Below are 17805 nucleotides of genomic sequence, written 5' to 3'. Positions count from 1 at the left end.
GTCCCGACAGACATCCTGCACTGAGCCTCTGCTCTTTCCTCCCCCACCCCACACTCCCCACCGAGTTTCTTCTCCTCAAAGCCCCATTCAGACTGCATCCCTTCCCAGGGCCTTCTGGCTTTGTCAGTCATTGAACAAGCCCTACAACTTCAAGATGGGATTTGTCTCAAGCCAGAGAGGCCCAGGTTTAACACAAGCACTTTCCCTGGAAAAAGTTGCCCTCGGGAACTGAAAAAGTGAAGTGGGGTCAGGGAAGGACCAGTAGGAGACGGGGGCAGGCAGAGGGTTGGAAGGGTCAGGCAGAGGGGGCAGGGCAATATGGTTCTGTTCGGGAAGGAATGAATGGGTCAGGACTCAAACAAAGGAGGAAATGCTATTGCGGGCAGCGGCTATGAAAGGGAACTGGGTGTCTCCCTTGACAGCAGAGTCAATCCCATCTCACCAGAGAAACCAAAGAAAACAGGACTGAAAAAACAAAGCGTAGCTCCAAACTCTGCTCTGCCACATGGGGACTGCATTTGTCTAACAGGGAGGGAAAAAACCAGAGGATGATGGACCAGACAGGCTCTGATGAAGGATGTGAACACTTAGCTCACTGACCTCGGCCCACCTGTGGTCAGTCAACTTTCATCCCCTTTCCCTTACATCTCACTCTCCCCCTTACAAATGGAAACTTATCTCAGTCTCCAAGATTGCAAAGACCCAAGAGATGGCCAAGAGAAAAGGGACATGCATCTTCAGTATTTTGAGATAGTCGTCACTCAATAAAATGAGAAATACATTTTTAACCAAAAGATAGTATTTGAGAAAGCTTCCTTGTCAAGTCTGTTTGGAGACAAAAATTTAAGATCGCCAAAAGTTGCTGATGCAAATTCCATAAACCCATGTAAGCACACAATTGCTCAATTACCATACACATGGTCACTTGCCAATAAAACAGGAGGAAGCTAAAAAAAATCATGTGGCTGCCTCATGCAGGCTTAGACGGCTTCTGCAACAGACTGAGAGACTCAACAGTGAATAAAACACCAAACTGAAACTTATTAATACAAGACCAGACATCTTTTCTAATTAATTTTGCAGACAAGAGCTGAATAAATGAAAACTGAATCATATCTTCTTATCTAAAAAGTAGAAAATGAAATGCTATTTTTTTAAATGTCTAGGCTCTCAGCAATAAGAGATTACTAAATAGCAAGCCTCAAAAATTAACGTAATTAAATTCAAAGCGATCTTCAGATTACAACATTAAAGGTGAAATCTGACTAAAACAAAAACTGAAGAATTATTCTTTGAGATATATTCAGATAAAATCATCTTACCCAAATCTCAAAGAAGGTTTTGTTCGTTCTTTTTAAAGACACATTTCTACCGAGTTATGCAGTATCAACGGGCAGGAAAATTATCGGAGACAGGAAAACATCAGTTAATGGAAAAATGGGGAAGTTAATAAACGAAGTCAAACTGGGTATTTTATGAGCGCTGCTGAAAATACAATTCATAGAAGTAAAATGCCATCGTTATGACTGAGCATAATAAACCGATTACTTGTCTTAAAGGCTATGTGTGATAGAAATCATTTAAATCAATTCAGTTACTGTTTCTTAGCAATTTGATAAAAAGGAAAAATAGTGGAATGGGGAGTCAAGTGCTCCTCTGGGAGCTTAAAAACAAGCCAGCTGGGCTTGTAAGTGCACTTTAATCTGTTTATTTTTCCCTTGTTTAAAAAAAAGACAGGAAAGATTTACTGAGTCAAGCTGCCAAAGTCTTGGAATTCATAGAATTTAAATTATTAGTAAGGATGTAGTTATGATGAATATTCTCTCTGTCCCTCAAGCCCCATCTGAGTTGAAAGGCTGATCAGAGCTTATAGTAGCAACGTCCTCCAGAACTGCTGAATCCTTTGCGACCAGAACTTGAATGTGAAATCCCACCAGATATAAAATTGGGTGGGAGATGAGAACGGGGGCTCTAGGAGGTCTCCCTGAAATAAGGCTGAGTGAAGCCATCCACATGCGATCTTGGTTCCACCTCTCCTATCACTGTATCCTTTCTGTGAGGTCCAAAGAGTGTTCACTTGATACAGGGAAGATTTAGCATGGTCACTGCGCAAGGATAACATGCAAATTTGTGAAGTGTGCCATATTTTTTTTAAAGTTCACTTTTGGGAAAGCAGAAACGATAATGTAGGAACTGATTAACAAGACTCCTTCCTTTTACAACTTACAACGATCAGCTAAATTGACCTACTTAACATTAAGCATCAGTAACACTCTAACGCAGGGTTCTGCAAACTTTCTCTGTAAAGGGTCAGATAGTAAATATTTTAAACTCTGTGATTCAGAGGGTTTCTGTGGCAACTATTCAACTGTGCCCTTGCATGGCAAAAGCTGTGCCCCATTAAAACTTTATAACATCAAGCGACCAGCCCAGGCTGTGCTTTGCTGACCCCTGTTCCTACAATCAGCTACAGAAATCAGATTGGGCTTCAAATCTAAATGAACTTTCCATGTCTCTCTTTAAGGAACTGATCTGTCATACAAAACAAGTTTCCCACATTCTTTAAAGTCTGTCAGAGGCTACCCTTGAAAGATAAATTCCCCTCGAGCCGACTGGTGATTTTGTCATTTAGCCAGAGGGATGGCATGAAGTCTTCCAAGCAAGTTACAAAGAGCACACCTGAAATTGACTCACTGGCTCCGGACTGTCACTGATCTCATTTAAGCCTGGTCAGGGGCCCGGGCTTTAGAGACAGATACACCGCTGGGATCAACAAACATACAACAGGAACACCAGTCAAAAACATAAAGCAGAGAGGCAGAAAGTGAAATTCCAAACTCCTGTTACCTTTGCTAATCCAATCATGAAGATAAGCACTAACCCAGCACACCTAGGGATTAAAGAAATCTGAGGTCTGAAAGAATTGTAACCTAACCCTCCTACCTCTTTATCGCTTATTATTAATCTCCATGGGGATCTTCAGTTTTTTTCAAGCCCCAAACTCTCCGCTTCAGGCACCCCTTATAATAGGATTAACAAAAACTAGGGCCCCATGAATTTCCTGGATCTTTGTAGGTCAGCAGAAATACCCACCAGCTGCTATACAAGATCTTCCTGGAAGTCAGATCTACTTAGAAATGCAGAAGAGTCCCTGAAACCACTTTTAAGAATGCTGCAGAGATATGAAAATAGCACCCAAGGTAGACACCATGAAACAAGAAAATTTAACAGCAACAGAAACGCTAAGCTTTCACGAAAGCTGTCTTATAATTAAATACTTACATAAGGAAAATAAAATCTAGAGGTTGTTATAATGGTTCTGGTTTCCAAAGGAATCTCTATAAGAGCACTAATAATTTAAGACAGAACACGAATTTGGGGGTCGGGCAACAGGAAGGCTTTCAGATTCAGCGAATGTGTCAGCAGCCTGGTGAACAGGGGACCAAGCAAAGGCCAAAGCCTCTTCTGAACACTCCTTTGCTCTGCTCATAAAAACTAGACTGATGTTTGGCAGGAAGGTCACGATATTATAAAAATGTTTTCTTCCCCAGGCCCAGTGATTTCCTACAAGCGACAATAGCCACATCTGTGTTTTGCAAAGACTGAAATGAAAGCACTGTGAGGGCAGAAGTTGTACCTGTTGGTCATCCACACCTAAGAGGCAATTCCCAGCAAAGTTACATCAATTAGAAAAAACAAAAACAAAACCAACTTTGATTCGAGAAAGAACCCAAACAGATTCCCTAAAGCAAACTGCATTATGCGTCTGTCCCTGCAGGCAGGGATGAGCCCTCTTGGCTGGAGTGGTCCCCAGAACAGCAGGGTCAGTAAGCCCTTCAGATGGTTCCTGGGACCTGCAGGCACAGTGAGGCAGATGTGCTGGAAGTCGACTCTTTGCAAAGATGCTCATCGCCCCCTGAGGACGTGGCATGCAGGCTCATGCTTGGAGGGTGACAGTGAGGATCTCAGCAGGTCTGACAGTGCCTGGTGGGGTTATAATGGAAAAGTTTGTTTTCTCTTTTGGGGAGAGAGGCAGGTTGTTTAACTCTTTCACTGAAGTTTCTTGTTGTTATAATTATTCCTAAATAGAATATTTAAAATTTTATTTTACATTTAAGTGCAATTGATTGACAGTGTTAGTTTCAGGTGTACAGTAAAGCAATACAGTTATACATACATATGTATGTATACACATATATTTTCAGATTCTTTTCCATGATAGCTTATTATAAGAAATTGAATATAGTTCCCTGTACTATACAGTAGGTTCTTGTCGTTTATCTATTTTATATATAGTAGTGTGTATCTGTTAATCCCAAACTCCTAATTTATCCCTCCCCCTGCCCTTTTCCCTTTAGTAACCATAGTTTGTTTTCTATGTCTGGAGTCCATTATAGACTGTAAATAAAATTTGTATCTTTTTTAGATTCCACATATATATGATATCATATGATATTTGTCTTTCTCTGTCTGACTTACTTCACTTAATATGATCATCTCTAGGTTCATCCATGTTGCTGTAAATGGCATTATTTCATTCTATTTTATGGCTGACTAATACTCTACTGTGTATATATACCACCTCTTCTTTATCCAGTCATCTGTTGATGGACATTTAGGTTGCTTCCATGTCTTGGCTATTGTAAATAATGCTGCTGTGAACACTGGGGGGCATGTGTCTTTTGAATTATAGTTTTCTCTGGATACATATCCAGGTGCGGGATTGCTGGATCGTATGGTAACCCTATTTTTAGTTTCTTAAGGAACCTCCATACCTAAATGGCATTTTTAAAACTTCTTCTCTAGCCTAGTAGAAGCTGACTGCTTCAAGTAGAAGGTCATCATTACACAAAATACATTTACTAAGTGATAATTACTAAGTGATATGGAATAAGACCTCTGCTATCCAGTATGAGGGAATTTTCGAGACATGTGAATTATTCTCCTTTATGTGTCAAAATTTATTGAAAGGTGTTTTGATAGGTAATGGAATCTGAGTTGGAAGGAGAATTTAGATATTATACATACAAACAGCTCATTTTGATCAAGAGGAAAGTGAGAGTCCGCTAAGTGACATGCCTGACACTACACCCTCCTTCAGCGATGGACTGAAAGGAGGCCAGAATGCCCACCTCAGAGTCCCCCCGGCACACACTCAATGGGTTTCACCAAGCACCTGCTGGTTTAAGAGAAAAGCACCTTCTAAACCTACTGCTACTATTTCCTCTCCTAAATTTAAGGAAGATGGTTCTCACCTAAGCTTAAGTTCACAGCTATTACTTAAATATACACAGGGAGTACCAATGATACTGTATGCCATTATTAGAAAAATCAGAATCCATTACTTTAGTTCTTTTTTTTTAAGTTTATTTTTTAAGATTCTGTAAAGTCAATTCTTTCCCATCATGAGTGGTTTAAGACTACAGTACATAAAAACCCCATCTATGCACACTCCACCATGCCGTGTGGCTCTGCCCAGTACAAGTTCTCCATCTTGTGTCTTTTCCCCTTCTGGTAAATTTCTATCAACCTGGTAAATTGCTTCAGGTGTCATTTCCTCTCTGAAGTCTCTCTGGATTCAGATACTCCTCCTGGAAAGTTAATCATGACCTCGTCCATGCTCATTTTTTTAACCTTCGCATTTCTAGGGCTACATGCGTTTATCACATTACTTGGTAATTATTAGTTTATGTATCTGTCTTCCTACTATATGACACAGTCTAGGAGAACGGAGTCCATTCTTCTCAGTTTGGTATTTCCAGGATCCAGCATAATACCTAAAAGGTATCTATTATGTATTTTTTTAATGTTGAATTCGAGAGTGTACAATTCAAAATCAAATCCCTAAAATGGGTTTAATTATCTAATGAGAAACACAACCCTGCTGCTAGTTAGCTGACAACAAACTCTTCCCCACAGCTGTGATTCAGAAATAACTTCCACGGTAGGTTAGCACTTTTAAAGTAGGAACTAAACAACCACAACAAAAGAATCACCACAAATTCTTAAGAACTATCAAAACAACAGGTTGTACGAAAGCAATGCTGACTAGAAGTTCATTTCTAAACCTGAAAAAGGAGCTCATACTATCCAACAATTGCCCAATACCCTTTTCATCCTCCTTTCCCTTGCTCCATCCCTAAGATTGTTCTGCATGGCTGGTGTTTTCCAAGGCACGCATCCAAGCTGCCTTGGCTAAATTCCCCAGGCCACTGCCTAACCTCCAGCATCCGTCCTGGTACCCATCCTCTGCCCCAACTTAACGTCAGACACATGCATCTTTCTCAGCAGGATGTGGACAGATCTGCATCTGCGAAGGACTTTGAGGAGCCACGGAGAAAGGGTCTCATCACTTTCTGTGTATTTGCCTCTGAACCAGGACCCATTAAACAAGGGTATCTGGCAGGTGAACCCACGCCTCATTGAAAATCTCATCCATCATGCAAAATTTCTGGGGACGGTTGCTAAAAAGTTAATTGCTTTCAAGGGACTGGTGACGTTTTGGGTGAACTGTTTATGTCCTAAGCCAAGTCAGCACTGTGTCCTGGACAAAGCACTGACAAAGTTTATAAACAATCTGATCCAGGTGGCTTGGTCAGTGGTTTCTCATACATACTTAACAGAACACAGAATATTCATCATTTCGATGAAAGAAAAATGTATTAAAAAACACTATTTCACACATCATATAAATTAATTATCATTACTATTAACATGGAAAGATAAAAAGGTTTCAAGGAGTTCAGCCTGTGTGAAGATGGTCTGCTCTGAACTGTAAGGAATAGGGTTTAAAACACAGCAAAAAATCTTATACTGGAAGATAAATACATTTACCCACATGGCTATTTACACTTTTTTTTGCCTTCACAATGGTAGAGGCTATAACAAAATCTATTTCAGGGACCAACTTAGACCTTGCAAAGCCAATGGTAACAGAGAAACCGCCAAAATTCGTCCTAGACTTCAGATGCTTTGAATCATCTGCTTTGTGCCTCGTGGTAGGTTGGCTCCTTTCTGACACTAGAGCTGCTCTTTTGTTCTACCATGGCAATGCAGTGTCTTTCCAAACCACAGCCACTGATAAATGAAGCATGGAGGCACAGGATGGTCTAGTGAGACTCAACTCTTCTGAAACTATGGCCAACACGAGGTGAATAAAATGCAATTGTGCTGCTCCAGTGATGCAGGAGGACAGCTTAGCTAATGGCCTGGGGCATCTGTTTCCACTCCAAGGATTCTGAGTCTGTGCCCATCCTGATTTAGACATGCCAAGAACACACAAATATCCAGGAATGCAGTACCCAAGGCATGTAACAAACCGAGAGGTTGATCAATCTGTGGAACGCCATCAGCCCTCATTGCTGAATAAATTAGATCAAATGAGAACACATTTTAAAATTGGGAAATGGCAGGAATATTCTAAGTTTATAACTTACAGAGAACAAGTTAAACAGGCACCGTGGTTATTCACGCTAAAATTGGCAGGAGAATCAAGTTTCTTTCCCCCAGCACATCAGGAAAGAAAGTTTCATATTTTTCAACTGGGAACGTTCTGAAGCAAAGATGTCACTGCAAAAATATTAAAATACAAGCCAACTTTATCTAAGTAAGGATATTCTTTAGAGTTTTTTTTTTTTAAGCCCAGTTGAGAGAGGGTAGTGTATTGTGTTCTCCTGCTGAGAAAATTATGCTGTTATTATATGCAGCTTTGTCAAACATGTTCCAGGAAAGAAAATCATCTAAGCCCATGTGTTGTGTTTCTTGCAGGCAAAGAGGTAGTGGAGAAATACCAAACTGATGCAATGCTGTAAAAAGGCAAAATAAGAAAGGACAGGCTGAAGTTAAAATTCTATGAACGCTAACTACATTTTAACTGGTGATGGAAAACCACGAGTGCCAGGGAAATCACCCAGGAGGTCCAACTTTCTATTCAACATCAAGTATCCTGCATTGGCCAGAACACCAACCCAGGGAGAATTCTTCTGGTTCTCCCCACAAACATCAGACTCTCACTTGTTCACTAGTTTCTGGGTCAATTCTGGTTTCATAAGAGCTCTTAGTTCCCTACCTATGAACTGTGGACCTGAGGGATGATGTCTGCTCCCAGCTTGTTTTTAGGTAAGTGAATTTTGCTGTAAGCAAAATAACTCAAAGCGAAGCCTAAGGATAGAAGACAAATAGAAATGACGAAGATAGGAAGTGATATTCCAGCATGTAGAACAAGAATACATTATAAAAACAGAGCATCTTTTTCATCCAGTCATCTGTTGATGGACATTTAGATTGTTTCCATGTTTTGGTTATTGTAAATAGTGCTGCTATGAACACTGTGTGCTGTACACCAGAAACTGACATAATATTGTAAGCTGATTATAATTCAATAAAAAAAATTTTAATTAAAAAAAAAAAACCTGAGCATCACTAACTAAGCCATGACCCATCAAAGAAGCTTGCAAACAAGGGCACTCTCAGACCTCCTCACACAAAACACAAAGCAGACAGAGAAGGTAGGTGGGGCATCACCCATTTCCACAGCAACAAATGAAAGGACAACCTTGGCCAACGTCACCAAGATATACACACAGGTCCCAGAGTTTAAAAGAGATCAGGCCATGAAAACTGCATCTCCTTCATGAAAGGCTCCATTGAGACTAGTCACACCTTCATCTCAGCTTTGCTAAGAACATTTATTTCATCTTCAACTCTTTACAAACTCCTGAGTCTGAAATTTTCCTCTTCTGCCTGTCACTGTATATGGAAATGATGTTCTTGGTGAAAACTCAAACAGCTATATAGGAAAGTGTCTTACATGTTCAACTTTGTGCTGTTTGGCAAACCTATCCATACAATTTCCTCTTTGATGGCTTTTAGTTCAAGCAGGAAATGCTGAAATTCTAGATATCCAGTAGGAAGGGGCCTCTTATGGCAAGAAACAGCACAGGGAAGGCCAACTCAAACTGAGGAAAGTCTCCAAACAGAATCTTTTCTCCATGCCCCACCCACGGAAAAGGAAACACAAGGGAGCGATAAGAACAGAGACAGAGTTGGAGACAAATGTGGCAACATTTGACAGATGAGATCTAAATATTCTAGGGCTAGATGAGCAGTTGATGATAGTGGCTTTAAAGGCACATATCAGACCCAAGAGTCAATGTGCATAAATAATAACTGCCATCTGTTAACCACCCACTATGTTCACATACAGTAACCACTTTATCGGTACATGGTTCATGACGGTATCATGAAGGGTGGATAGTTTTCTTCCGACTGGACAGATAAAAGCAGGCCACCATGCCCGCTATCTGGTCTATTGCCCCAATAAATAAATGGGTTTTCAAACCCAGAAGGGTTCCTTTGCTGATGTGAAAAATTGCATACATTCCCTCCATGGTAGCTCGACTTCTCCTGTGTCAAGAAAGCATAAGAAATTAAAATAACAGATTTTGAATTTTACTCATCTCCATTACAGCTAAATATGTTAGGAAAAAAAGAAACGTATTTATGTGGACATCCTGCTAGTTACTGAGTCTCCAGGTAATGGCCAGAACTTCAATGGATCTAAGAATCCCACGTGACCAAACTCCAGGTCCCCATGAATCCAAGGACAACACATTAAAAATACTACCTTACATTCTCTTACTTCGGGAGGTACATTCTCACAAAGAAAAATAATACGTGGAGGCCAAGATATTCATCCACTTTGCCTGAAGAGGCAAAGACCTCAACCAGCACCAGGTATAGTTTGGGTCTTTGTAACTTTGGAGGAATACGGAAAATTCGGGGAAAGCCCAGACAAGAGCAATGAAAATGATAAAAAGGTTGGAAGGTAGGAGAAAAGGCTGACAAATGAGGATTAATTAGCCTAGGGAAGAGAAGACAGTGGGGAACTTAATATTATTCTTGAAATACAGCAAAGGCTATTATGCAAAATATGATCACCATGATTCACAATTCCACTGAGGGTGAAAAACAGAGGAAACAGTCTATGGAAAAGCATGACGCATTTAGATTAAATACAAAATAAATCTTTCACTCCAAGAGTTGGAGGCACTAAAATAGATGGCAGCTTAAGGACTTTGCAAACTTGCTTTCCTGAAGTGTCTGTTCATGCTCTGTCTGTTCCTTTTGCTCAATTTAAATACCACCTCCCCCATGAAACCCCGATTCACTCTTGACGTACACTGAATATTTCTCAAATTTTAGCAAGCATCAGTATAGCTTGGAGGGCTCATCAAAACACAGATTCCCAGGCCCTACCCCCAGAATAAGGGCAGGTGGGGCCCAGGAAATCACACTTCCAGCATGCAGCAGGTCTGCAGACACACTTTCAGAAGCAGTGAGCTAGAAGCAATCTCTCCCTACTTTATGTCTCATAAAAAGACATCTGTATTCTCTGGGCATTCGTCATTGTTCTTATACCATGTTCTTACAGTATTTTATGTGCTTTCCTACTGACTGTGGTCTGATTCAGCTTTGAAATTTCTGCAATGCTTAGCACAAAGACCTGCAAGGCTTATGAAACAACATCTTCAACTCGTTCCCTAAAAAGTGAATCCTTCTGTGAAATATTGCCATTTGCACCAACACGGATGAACCTAGAGATGATCATCCTAAGTGAAGTAAGTCAGGTAGAGAAAGACAAATATTATGGTATCATTTATACATAAAATCTAAAAAATGACACAAAAAACTTATTTACAGAACAGAAACAGACTCATAAACATGGAAAACAAACATGTTTACCAAATGGGAAAAGCAGGGGAGGGATAAATTAGGAGTTTGAGATTAGTAGATATACACCACTATCTATAAAATAGATAAACAACATGGATTTACTGTATGGCACAGGGAACTATATTCAATATCCTGTAATAACCTACAATGGAAAAGAATCTGAAGCTGTGCACCTGAGACTAACACAATATTGTAAATCAACTATAGTTAAATACATTTTTTTAAAAGTGAGTCTTTCTAACTTGCCTAGAGGCTTTCCTGGCTTTATCATTTCTCATGTTTTCTTTATCTTGCTTCTCTGCCTAAGTGACTCCACAGTTTTAAGACCTTCCGATCTACGCATGTGAAATTGTCACCAGTAACAACTGTACTTAATGTTCAATATTAAGAAAAAAATCTAGTGTGATTTATGAAAATTTCCTTCTGATAAGGTTTATTTTTTCTCATTAGAGTTTTGGCTAATGTCCCCAAGATTGTATTCCAAGAAAACGGCAGGAAAGGAGCCATATTTTTAATTTATTGTTTATTTTGCCTGATTCTGGCAGGAAGGCCAGGGAGGTCAATGAGCAAATGAGGACCTGGCATGTCTGAAATCATGCTGGTTGCAGCTCAAGTCTGGGCCAGAAACTGATCTGGAAAGTTATTCAATAAACTCACCCTCCCTCCCATCAGCTACCACGCTTACTTTTGGCTGAGAACAAAACAAACAAACAAAAAAGACAAGAATTTATAAAACAGAAAAAAAAAAAGGACCCCCCCCAATTGAAAAACTGGGGAACTGCCTCTTGGGCTTCAAGTTAATTCAAATTTGACTCAACAAAGGTGTTTATCAGATTGTATACCCGGCATGCACAGGGCTATTGTATCATAATCTCTCAGATGTCTCAAAAACACGGGTAAAGCTCTATTCTCCCGCTAAATTCGTCCCAGAGTGTGTATACACACACACAACATAAAAAATTCCAAGTACAGTTAACTTTTAAATGGTCACAGAATGCAATGAGCATTGCAGGTGAGGAAGTCAGAGCAGAAAGCAGTACAAGGGATTTCTGGATTCATGGAATCCCAAAGCTGCAGTAGCTCTGATGACAACAACAACAAAACAATCATAGACTACCCTACACAGAGCAGATACAGTCATAACCCTCAAAAGAGCGTCAATAAATCTAAATTAAAACTAATCTTAAAAGTGGACTTTTTGTGATTCCTTATGTTGTGGCCCATGTTAATTCTATGAGATTTTTTTTTTCTTTTCCTAGAATCAAACATCGCATGCTTTTTGTTACGTAGTCTTACAAATGAGTAGTTAAACCAACGCCTCAGCACAATTTAGCAGTCACAAAGATGATGTCCACTCCACTCCACTCCATTCAGGAAAATGAAAGCTCTGTTATTCCAACCGCCAGTACAGAACGCTCTCTGATGCTGGCAAAACACAAAAGCAAAAGCGAAAAAAAAAACGAGTCCACTTCATCAAGGAACCACAACAAGCAGTGACTCTAAGCTGTAAGCATTACCCTGCAATCACACCAGCTAGTAACTGTGAGATATGGTCATTATCTTATGGAACTGATCTAATTTTGTACTCAACGCCCTAAAATAAAGGGTTTCTTTTGAATAGCAAACACAGGGACTGGGATCAAAAAAAAAAATAATAAAAGATAGTAATTTGACAGCACTTTCAAGCACAGCTTATTTTCCTTCCTCCTGTCACACTAAATAGAACCAACTGACAAGTACTCCACCGCCTGAATGAATGAAAGAAGATGCATTTGCTGAGTGAGGAAATAACACCGATAAACTGTGGCAGAGAACTGATATTAGCTCATTAGAGGGCTAATACGCGGGCACAAACGGGATATTTAACGAAAATCTACAAAGGTACTGGGATGCAGCTGGAATAACATGTGACAAAATTTTTTTCTTCAGTACAAAAAAAGGGAGGAAAGGATATGCTTCTCTCTTTAAAAATATCAAGGTTCCGGTTGCACTGATGTGTTTATATATATTTATATTTATATGTATCTAAGAAAACTTCATTAATTCAGGTTAATAAAGAAAGCAAATATACTCTGGTGACATTTATTAACATCTGTGCTAAAATCATGAATAAGAATTATACATTAACACTTGGCCAGAGGAATTTAATTTCAAATACCACGAGAAGAAAAGCCCAGAGAAGATGTAGAATCTTCTCTCAGGAGACTTATCTGTAGAGCAGGAAATAAAAACGACACTTCTATACATAACGTTTAATTCATTAACAGTTGACGGGATTATTAAAGAAAAATATTTAAAGATAGGCATACTTTTAAAATGGAATTCCACTGAAAATTATTCCATTTTATTTTCCCATCAAAGAAAGGCCTTAGCCTAATCCCATAACTTGAAAGAACAGAATTAAAGTCACTTCTCTCATTTACTCAAATCATTAAAAATGCCTTCCTTAGCCTCGCTATTCCATAATTTCCACTGGCGTTAATGTGCTCGCTAATCCTCTCATTTTCTCAACATCACCACTTACTCAGGTCGTCACACGTTCCACGTTTAATCCATGCTTCTGAAGAGGTTTCTGCCCTCCTAGACTATAAGCCACTGATCACTGAAAGGGGCATTAACGCCAAACATGTGCCTGCGAACCTGGAACCCAGCCTGGACGGGCAAAGAAGGACAAGGTCCATGTGGGCATGATGGGGGAGGGCTGGCCTTTGGGGAGGGTCCGCCATGTTCCCCAGCCTGGGCGAGGACTCTCATACATTTAGTTTCCTGCAATCTCTCAACTCAGGCTGTGATCTTACTCCCATGTTATATGTAGTTAAAGGAGTTAAGACTCAGAGAGCCTAAGCAACCAGCCAGAGTTGAAACAGCTAACCAGAGAAAGAGCTGGAGTTCAAACTTGAAGCTACCACACTGCTATGGACTGAACTGTACCCCCTAAATGCATATGTTGAAGCCCCAACCCACCAGTGTGATTGTATTTGGAGACAGGGACTGTAGAGGGTAGTTAAAATCAAATGAGGTCGTGAGCATGGGTCCCTGATCTGCTAGGACTGGTGTCCTTATGAGATGAGGCAGCAGAGAGCCCTCTCTCCCTCCCCCTGCTCCCTCCATCCCGCCCCCTCTCCATCTCGCTCTCTCTGCATGAACTCACAGGAAAAGTCCTTTGGCCACCTAACAAGCCGGGAAGAGAACTCTCACCAGAAACTGAATCCTGCCCAAAGCTTGCTCTCAGACTTCCTAGCCTCCAGAACTCTGAGAAGATAAACTGCTGCTGTTGAGTGCCCCCAGTCCATGGTATTTTGTTAGGGCAGCCCAAGCTGACTGAGACACTTGCGCTAAAGCTCTTCCTCGCCACATGGCCTCACGGGATGTGAAGGTTCATTCCCCCTCAATTTCTGCAGCAAAAGCCTCCTTCTGATAATCTCGGTCTTTCATTGTCTCCTTATTAGCTGCATCTATATGAATGAAATGTATGATTCTGCAGGAGGCACATCATAATTTAACAGGAATTAATGTCCTCTTGTTATAAAGGACCCTACAAGCCGCTGCTTAACAGTCAGCTACAACTGGAATTAATTCGTGTCAGATGAACAGCAAGAAAAATCCATTTATGACCCAGAAGTCATGAAATTTAGCATAATTACCCATGCTCTTGTTCGGGTAATTTTTTTCTCTCCTCGTTAAATTAGGAGTCTACACTAGATTTTAGTCTGATCAGTCCTGACTAGTTGTATGTCTGTAATCAAGGGCGTTTCCTCTCAAATCAATCTAGAGCTGTGCAGGCAAACTACACTAAATGAATGAACTGAAGCCAAGGTATAAGCACTGAAAAACTGAGAAAATAACACATGGTTGATATCAGACAAATTCACTCTTACTATTTATCCATGCTTTCCCTCAACAAATATTTATTGAGTAGCTACCTTGCACTAGGCAGTAGTTCCAGGTGTTTGGGAGATGTATGAAGCAATAACATGTGAGCATAATTCTAAGATACTCTGGAGAATTCTGCCTTCTTTTCTTCTCACCACTGTGCCCCCAGCACTTGGTATCTGCCCCATCATCAAATGAATGAATAAACCCCTTTTCTCAAGAAGTATCCCTTCAGTGTTACTAGTCAATCTCCATCTCCTTACCTTTCTCTCTTAAACAGTCTGCCCCTCCAAGCCTCTTGCAACATCTCCTAAATAATTTTTCTAGCAAATAAAATCATCTGGTTTAAGCCTGAGCAGAAAGAGTTCCCTTGAGACTGGTCTCTGGCAGCTAGCATATTTTCATCTTCAAAAAAAGTTTAGCCTTCCAGAGTCCCTTTCTCTGGTTGTCTCCACGAGTCGTGCCTTCTAAGAAATTAAGAGGAATTTTGTAAAATCACTAACTTGACAATGTTATGAAGAAAAAACTTAAAATTCCTTTAAAAACTAAAAATAGACTTAACCATATGATCCAGCAATCCCACTCCTGGGCATATATCTGGAGGAAGCCCTAATTCAAAAAGATACATGTACGTACCCCAATGTTCACAGCAGCACTATTTACAATAGCCAAGGCATGAAGCAACCTAAATGTCCATCGACAGATCATTGGATAAAGAAGCTGTCTCTCTCTCTCTGTCTCTCTCTCTCACACACACACACACACACACACACACACACACAATGGCGTATCACTCAGCCATAAAAAAGAACAAAATAATGCCACTTACAGCAACATGGATGGACCTGGAGATTGTCATACTAAGTGAAGTAAGCCAGAAAGAGAAAGAAAAACACCATATGATATCACTTATATGTGGAGTATCACTTATATATGGAATCTTAAAAAAAAAAAAGACACAAGTGAATTTATTTAAAAAACAGAAACAGACTCACAGACATAGAAAACAAACTTATGGTCACTCAGAGGAAAGGAGGTGGGAAGGGATAAACTGGGAGTTTGAGATTTGCAGATACAAACTACTATATATAAAATAGGTAAGCAGTAAGTTTCTACTGTATAGCACAGGGAACTAACTATATTCAATATCTTGTAGTAACCTATAATGAAAAAATATGAAGAGAATATATGTATGTATCTGTATGACTGAAACATTATGCTGTACACCAGAAACTGACACAACATTGTAAACTGACTATACTTCAATAAAACAAAAATTTTAAAAATGGACAAATGAGACAAATGAAAATAGAGGCACACATTTTAAAAAATGAAGAGGATCATTCAAAAAAAAAAAAAAAGAAAGAAAAAGAAAGGAAGAAAGGAAAAAAGAAAGAAAAAGAAATAGAGGCCTCTCCAGGGTCTGGAGGGTAGATTCCTCAGCTGGTCAGGAAAAGGGCCCACACCTGGAGACTCTGGCGTTGCCTGTAACAATGTATCCATCTAATCCACATTGGAGACAGCCACCTGGATCCTAGAGGCACCTGGAATCTGCCTATTGGGGAGCTGCCAGAATGGGCCGTTACTGGTTCCCAAAAAAGGGATTGAAATCAGTGTTCCTCCAGGCCAGGCTCACACAGAGCACATGATTGGAAGGATTCCACATAAGTTATCTTTCCCTTTGGAAACAGTTCTGTAAGTCCACACAGTCTGTACAGCTTTCAGGCCAGCAAATTAATCACGTTCATGAGGCAAAGAAATCAGATTATGTTTGGGGAAATGAGATGCTGTTCCCTTGGTTACTCTAATTTAGGAAGCATTTATTTAAGAAAGGGAACAATTCGTTATGGAGGAATTTTTAAGGATCCCTTATGTGCTCAACATACAATTAGAAAAGAAGTGTAGAAGTGGCTACGAAAATATGGTTTTATCAGGGGCCCGGGTAACACAAGGAACAAGAAATAAAATAACTGCAGTCCTCTAGACCACTAGCTCCTAAAACAATTTCTCAAAGAACAAGACAATCTCCATAGAAACTTTAAGATAAAGTCACAGACTGTATGGCTCAAATGGTAAAAGAGAATCCTTCTAAAAGTTCTGTTGTTGCCACACTAAGAAGCAAAAACTGAACTCCTAGTGGAGACTGGGAAGGATACACAAGCAGCCCCGTATAAATCAAGCAACATGCACTCATGAACCAAGGATGAAGCATTTTTTTAAGCTTTTATAATAACAAGGCATATTTCAAATGTCAAGATTATGTCCTGAAAGTATCTAAGTTTCAAAATGTTCATGGGTTCACTAGGAAACTGGAAAAAGTCCAAAACAAAACAATTTTGGTAAAAGAAAGCAAAATGTCACTGGTCACTGAAAAGTTCAAATTTTTGCAAACTGCCTAAGGATACAAAATTTCTAGCTACTCCCATTCCCAACTTTCTCTACCCTCTCCCCACACCCACCAAATACACACTTTTCTCAAAGTTCCCCAGTTGGTTCAAGGATCATAATGTATAGACGGGAGTCTGATTCTAATGCCATCTGCATGTGTCACTCAAAAGAGGACTCGGTGAGATCCTGTTATACAGCAAGTTCTTCCCAAACAGTAAAACCTCTTTGGTTTGAACAAGGGCTTGAGGGGCTGAGCCACAGTGAATGTCACATACAGCTCCCAGATGCACCTCAATGATGCCTTTGCTTCTCCAGAGCATCATGGGAAGGCATCAGGAAGAAATCCTCCGTGATCACGGTAATCCATGCATACACGGAGAAAGGAGAGTGACCCCTGCACCTGGAAGTAAAGGATCCATTGAACAGCACTGGGGAAGAAGTGGCCATGAAGAACACAGGGAAAGCAGTAAATAAGAGCTGTTTTGGAGCAACTGCCAACCAACCAGCTTCATCCACTGGCCATACTGGGCTCTGAGGCCATGACCCACACACAACGGCGTCAGGCTGGGACCAAACACAGAAGTAAGGCCTCTAACATCCACTGATGCTCAGTGAGAAACAGCGCTGAAGATCTGACAAAGATGGATCATCTACTCAAAGTTATCCCAGGTCACTGACTTGGGACTAGATTCTTCCAACTCTTTGTTATTCTTTCTCCTGTCTGACAGAGTTAATCAATTCTTCTTCTGGGCCTCCTAAACCCAGTCACACATTCCACCAGTACAGCACCTGTCTCAGTGCATTTTAGTT

The 17805-nt window shown here is 40.2% G+C and overlaps 1 protein-coding gene and 1 non-coding gene across 2 annotated transcripts in view; one reads left to right on the top strand and one right to left on the bottom strand.

Moving 5' to 3' along the window:
- The window catches only part of LOC116666325 (protocadherin Fat 3-like), a 278718-nt gene that overhangs the window by 85880 nt on the left and 175033 nt on the right, over positions 1 to 17805 (bottom strand). The window lies entirely within an intron of this gene.
- LOC116666757 lies at positions 2048 to 2150 on the top strand. The gene has a single exon (XR_004323651.1). It is a non-coding gene; the product is annotated as a U6 spliceosomal RNA (small nuclear RNA).

The sequence above is a fragment of the Camelus ferus genome, chromosome 10 (genome assembly GCF_009834535.1).
Source record: "Camelus ferus isolate YT-003-E chromosome 10, BCGSAC_Cfer_1.0, whole genome shotgun sequence".
NCBI lineage: Eukaryota > Metazoa > Chordata > Mammalia > Artiodactyla > Camelidae > Camelus > Camelus ferus.
Note: the sequence above shows the minus strand (reverse complement) of the source record. Positions and strands in the feature narration are given on the sequence as shown.